General features: G+C 33.3%; 1 pseudogene; it reads left to right on the forward strand.

The window, feature by feature from the left end:
• The first annotated feature begins 4,361 nt into the window (after positions 1 to 4,361).
• On the forward strand, positions 4,362 to 6,422 carry LOC144554483 (COBRA-like protein 7 pseudogene; annotated as a pseudogene).
• Positions 6,423 to 7,090: the final 668 nt, after the last annotated feature.

The following is a 7,090-nucleotide window of genomic DNA, read 5'->3' on the forward strand; positions in this document are numbered from 1 at the left end:
TATTATTGTGATGCATATTTTTTATGTATTTCTATTTACTTGATGCTGGTACAAGTTTTTACTGTCAAAAATATTTTTTGATAAGTGTTGTAGACAAAGGTTTAAACTTTCAATAAATTTTTACCATCAAAAATATTTTTTCGATAAGTTACATGTAAGGTTTGTAGGTTTGATACAAATACTTTGAAGGACTATTGACATAGGTTTAAATGATTATGAAACAAAAATAACTTAATAAGTTTTTTAGATAGAGATTTAAGGTTTAACACAAAAGCTTTGAAGGATTGTAAACAGAGATTTAAATGATTATGAAACAACAACAACAAAAAAAAAAAAAAAACTGAAAGTGACAAAGGTTCAAAGGCCTATGAAGCGAAAAAAAAAGTGAAATTTGTAGATAGAGGTTTAAATGCTTGATTATACTTTAAATGGTTGTAAAAAATGAAATTTGTAGGTAGAGGTTTAAATGCTTGATTGTACTTTAAATGGTTGTAACAGAGGTTTAAACGCTACAATTGGCGTACCAACTTTCTAAAAGGTCGTCACGTACCAACCTTGATTGTTGTCAGTTGTTCAAAATTAATTTAATTTGCATTATATTTATCCTTAGTATTCAGGCAGCCTGTGATTGTTACTTTTACCGGCAGTTTTAGTGTTTTACTACAAAATCGTCAGTGATTATATTATTTTCTTTTAAAATATATTTTTTTATAATCGTTTTGCAAATATATATAGCTGACCATAAACAGTATGAGATATCAGAAATAAGTATGAAAACTTCTCATTATCACAAATAAAGTATAAATTCTACATATACATATAAACTGATTACTACTATTTTGCTAACTACAAAAATAAAAATACTTTAAAAAAAACTTAAAAACAAGCAGTTATCACTACTACAAAAATGGTCATTGTACACTGCGCATTGTACACGGATTTGACAATTTTATATAAAAACCGTGTAGAAATTTAATTTTTTGGAAGCCCGAAATATCTGTAGGATCTCTACACGGATATTTATTAAAGAATCAGTGTAGAAAGCCTTGAGAGAGCTACACGGACGTTTATTAGGAATTGTACACGGGTTATTGTTTAAATAACAGTGTAGAAAGCTTTGAGAGAGCTACACGGATATTTATTAAAGAACCGTGTAGAAAGGTAGGAATTGTACACGGATGTTTTTTTAAATAACAGTGTAGAAAGCTTGAGAGAGTTACACGGACCTTTATATAAAGTGCCGTGTAGAAAGGTAGAAATTGTACACGGTTTTATGTTTAAATAACAGTGTAGAAAGTCTTGAGAGAGCTACACGGATGTTTAATAAAGAGCCGTGTAGAAATGTTATTTTAGGGTTTTGGTTATATAAAAGGCCTTCTCCTTCCAGCGCCGTTTTGATCAACTAATTCTCTCTCTCTCTGTATTGAATGTTGGTCTAATTTCTGCGCATAAGGAGGCCAGATCTAAGATTTTTGAAAGTGAGAAGTAAAGAAAACGCCTAAGGTCTCCATCATCAGATCTGAGGAAAACCGTTGAAGATCAGTACTAACGCTTCTGCCTAAAGATGTCTGCACTTCAGAACTGTAAGATTTAAATTACTTTGCTATTTTATTTTGGATTTACGGATTCTGGATTGCTTGTATTTTTTAATTGAAAAACACGTCATGAATTATTAAGACTATCATTTGATATCAGAGCAATCATAAATTCATATAATATACAATAATTTTTTTTTACGAAATTGATTTTCATTGGTTCATATAAAAGCTATACAGATTCAATTAATTTTATGTATAAAAATTTTCTTATAATTTTGGACGAAAATTTTAACTAAGAATTTTTATTCTCTATTATGTATGTACATATATGTTGATGAATGTCATTTGGAGACGCAATATATTGGAGATCTTTAACCAAGAGACATCATGTCATGGATCACATGCATACTCTTTTTTGATATGTTGGATCTAATACGTCTTAGTTTGTATGAAATTTCGGTCCAATCTAGATCATAACCAAGCGTTTTGGCAATTTTGGGCCAAAGCTTGATCATGTGGTTACTAAGTGGTAAGGATATAACTTTTATACAAATATTGTATTGGATCCTGAGGAGTATATGTTATGTTTTATCACATGGGATTGCATGTACAAAAGGCTTTGTGTGTATATATGTTGCATGAATTGTAATCTTCTACCTTTTCTTGTTACTAACTAATACCAAATTATAATTGTAGTATGGACCAAAGCAAAAGTGTTACACCAAGGAGCAAATCGACGATGTCAGATGTATGTGGGTAAGGTGGTTTCAATTTAAATTTTGTAATGCTCAATATGGATTTGTATAATTTTATATAATTTAGTGTACATGAATTATTTATACTGTTGTATAGTTTTGGAATTCTGAGTTTAAAAGGCCTCTGTTTAATGTTTCTCTGTTTTGGAATTCTAATTTTAAATGGCTAGCAAAATTGGAGACTAGCCACCAAAAAAAAAATTGAAAAAAAAGGACAATTCTACACGGACATTTAACTAAAGTCCGTATAGAAAGGTATTTAAACATTAAAAAAATTGGAAAAAAAAAGGCAATTTTACACGGACATTTAACTAAAGTCCGTGTAGAAAGGTATTTAAACATTAAAAAAAATTGAAAAAAAAGACAATTCTACACGGACATTTAACTAAAGTCCGTGTAGAAAGGTATTTAAACATTAAAAAAAAAAAAGCTACACGGACATTTAGCTAAATATCTGTAAAGAAAGAGTAATTGTACACGGGCATTTAGCTAAATGTCCGTGTAGAAAGAGTAATCGTACACGGTTGTTTATGTAATAATCCGTGTAGCTCGGTTATTTTGAGAGCGACGCTGGCAAGTGTTTGTACACAGTTGTTTATGTAATAATCCGTGTAGCTCTCGATAATTGCACACGGGTAAATATCTGTGTGTAAATATTCAGGGATTTCTACACCCTCACATTTCACACGGTAGGAAATCCATGTAGCTCCCCTGTTTATGTCCGTGTATAATCACTTATTATGTAGTAGTGTATATTACTAATTCAGAAGAATCAAATTCGGTAAAGAGGAAAAAAAAGAAAATTAAAAAAATGAATAGAAATTTCAATTCAAGTTTTGAGACACTAAATGACATTTTATTTTATTTTACTGCTCTGAAAATGGTGGATTTTATGGATAAACCTGAAAAGAAAAATAATGAAAATCTAACTTCACGTATGTTGCCCGGAAAGAAAAATAATGAAAATCTAACTTCACGTATGTTGCCCGGAAAGAAAAATAATTTGCATAGAATGCTTCAAAATAATGCATTTTATAGGTTAGACTTTTGGGATAAATTAATATAAGATACACGGTGCATTATTTTATTTACAAAATAATAACATTTTTTTTACACGTTAATTAGAAAGTTAAGATCATGAATATTGCATTACACTCTGAAGGAGAATACTACAAAAAATTAAAAAAAAAAATAATCATGTTATATATTTATTTAGGAAATTCTTAGACATGGTCTCTTCTCTCTTGTGAATCCAATAATTAATTAATAATTTGTTTTACTGGAAAAAGTCACACAAAACTAAAATAATATTTTTCAAACACACTTCTTCCGTAAGAAAATGGGTGTCTTACCAAGCTGCTATAAGCAGCAGCCCCTTGTTAATATATACTAACAAACAGCTGAAAGGCACTGAATTGAAGTGAAAAATACTAGCTGCATCTGGTCCATTTCAGACAACAAAGACCACAAGACTATAAATATGTGTTAGAGTTTGTTTCTCTTATGATCTACTGGCCTAGCTCACACAGCCTTCGTACACCAAGTCCATGCATATATTAACCAAGTCAAAGAACCGAATATACCATGGGAAATTACCATTTAAATTTTACAACCAGAATAAAAAAATAAAAAAATATAGCTAATCCTCTCCATTCCACTATTAAATGAAAGATTGATCCAGTTTTAGAGAAGACTTTAGAAATCTTGAGCCTATAAACTGTATGCATGCTTTTCTCAAAATTTAAATTTTTATATAAATAATACACCAATTCAAAATGGAGATGATATATACTTAGGCAAATCATATACCAATTCAAATTACGCAACAGTTGCCCAATTAAAAATATAAAAAGAATAAAAGATAAAATTAGGAAACAGACAGTTTCTTCACTCGGTTACTTTCTATACTCACCTTCCTTCTCTACCGTCCAAAAAATATATATAAATATAAATTGATATTGTATAACAAGAAAGAAAGGTAGCTAGAGAGATACATATATATACATAGATACATACATATACATAGATACATACATACATAGAAAAGAAGAAAAGAGAGGCATTACTAATGGGTGTAGCATGTGGAAATCAGGTACTAAGGCTCCTTCCTTTGCTGGTAATTTTTCTGGTAATTCCAACACTGACTTCAGCTTCTAATTACCCAAACAACATTCAAAGACACCTATTACAAGGCTCCTCAAAAATTGACACAAATGCAATAGTTCCAGATGTCGATTGCAACGGTATTCTCTTATCATACAACTTAGATAACATCACCCGTATCCGCCCGTTTATAGCCGATAGCAAGTCTCAACCCTTTGGATTCGGTGCAACCGCATCCTTACAAAACTCGTACACCGTCACACTCAGAAATTACACTCTTTTTATTGCCTTTTCGCACCATGAAATTCTTGTAACTATGGCCGGTGGTGTGTTAACCGAAAACTACCCGTTACCTTACAACACGACCACGACCCAATCTCCATTTGTGTCTTTCTCTGGATATCCCAATCCTGACCTTCCAACTCCGATTGCCACGGGTGGTGACCCTAGTAAATTCATTGCTAATATTTCTTTCACCGGTACACTATTCGGTTCAACCAATCCTTTACCTACCAATTTAAACTTGGCCGACCCAAGTTGGGATTGTACTGACATCTCACGTTACAAAGGCCAGTTTGAGAATTTCATCTCGACATGTTGCATCCCGAACCCAAAAAACATGCCAAAAGAAGAAACCATATCTACTGATCAGAATTATGATCAGCTGATTGATCCGGTAACAGATTACCAACCACGCTATGCCGGTAATATCACTATTTCATATGATGTTATGCTTACTTACCCGGGTAGTTACCTTGCACAAGTTACTCTAACAAACAAGGATGAACTCTCTCGGTTGGATCAGTGGCAACTGTCTTGGAGGTGGAGGCGCAACGAGTTTATCTACAACATCAAGGGGGCCTACACGTCAATGACTGGTTCATCTGAGTGCTTGTTTGGTCCCCAAGGTAAATTCTACAAAGAAATGGATTTCACCAATGTCACTAATTGTCAGAGAAACCCTACAATTCTCGATTTACCCCCATGGCGGTACAATGATTCCGATGTCGGTAGAATCCCATATTGTTGCCGAAACGGTACCATTCTTCCAAAGATGGTAAATGTGTCAGCATACAAATCGGCATTTCAGTTGTTGGTTTTCAAGATGCCACCGGATCTCGATCGGTTTCGTTTATATTCACCCGATAACTTCACACTAACCAGCACTTCTCCTATGAGTCACGGATATAAATGCAGCGGGCCGATACGGGTTAATCCAAGTGAATTCCCCGATCCAAGCGGCCTCTCGTTAAATGCAACAGCAGTTGCATCATGGCATGTAACATGCAACATCACAAATGTTATCACACCAAAATGTTGTGTATCCTTCTCAGCCTACTACAACGAGTCAGTCATGCCATGTCGCACCTGTGCTTGTGGGTGTCCTGCGACAATTACGGGCCCACCTTGCAGTACCAAAGCACCATCTGTTTTAATACCACCAGAATCTCTACTACAACGGTACGATAATCGTACCTTAAAACAAATCCAATGGGCTCAAAAAAATCACTTGGGCTTACCAGACCCGTTACCATGCGGAGACTATTGCGGTTTAAATATAAATTGGCATGTACTAAACCAAACTTCAAACAAAGACTATTTCAATGCAAGGATGACAGTTATAAATTGGGATAACATAAGTTATGATAACTGGTACCTGACAGTGAAAATGAACCCGGTATTTGCATCATATTCCAGAAGTTATGGTATGAATTCAAGTGCAGTTGGCAATGAGACCGTAATTTTGACAGCGGGTAATATCAACTCAACTTATCTGATAGGGGTCTCCAACGACTCGCACCCGGGAATGCAACAAGGGATCATTGAGTTCAAACAAAGGATGAGCATGAAATTGCAAAGTGGAGATGGTAATCCTGTCAAGGTCTATTTCAATGGCATGGAGTGTTCTATGCCGGAAGGTATTTTGAGTGAAACGACTACTTCCTGGGGACAAAAGGCGAGTGCGCATAGCATTTTCGGTTTCGGTTTGATTGTGTTGCTTGTTAATTTGTTAATAATTGTGTAAAATATAGTAGATGCCTGAGAAAATTTGTATTTCTGGATAATATTTTTACATGGGTATATTTTTTTTGTTCCAATTCATTTTATTGTTGTAGATTGCACATAAATATGACTTCGCTCTTATTTATTATTCAAAAAGACAAATAATTATAGTTGCTTTCAGTATTTTTTTAGTTTATTATGATTTTTAATTCAAATGTTTTGACTCCATAAAATATACATCTTTTCTAACTTGCACATAAATGCATGACCTAGTGATATTGTATTAAAAAATTGAACCTGGTAGACTTTACATTCAAATAAATAAAAAAACAAAGGAAAAGAGATGATCCAACCAAATAAACTAGCAATTAAGCAACAAAATACACTCAATTAATTAAGCCATGAAACTTATTAATTGTGCTGGTCAAACTATCAAAAATATGTTATTTGATTATTTAATTTTCCCAACAGGTGCTGTGGAGAAAATAATTTGCACACATACCCCTTAAAGCGATGCATCTACATGTATACCCTTTGACTGAACCCAATTTGTTACATACTGGCAATACAATCAGTATTACTAGTAAAATGGATGAATACGGAATACCTAATGTGACCTTCATTGTGAATCATCTCCACACACCACACTGCAAAGAGCAGTAACCATATAACTTACTGGTAAATCTAATG

The sequence above is a fragment of the Carex rostrata genome, chromosome 5 (genome assembly GCF_964058835.1).
Source record: "Carex rostrata chromosome 5, lpCarRost1.2, whole genome shotgun sequence".
NCBI lineage: Eukaryota > Viridiplantae > Streptophyta > Magnoliopsida > Poales > Cyperaceae > Carex > Carex rostrata.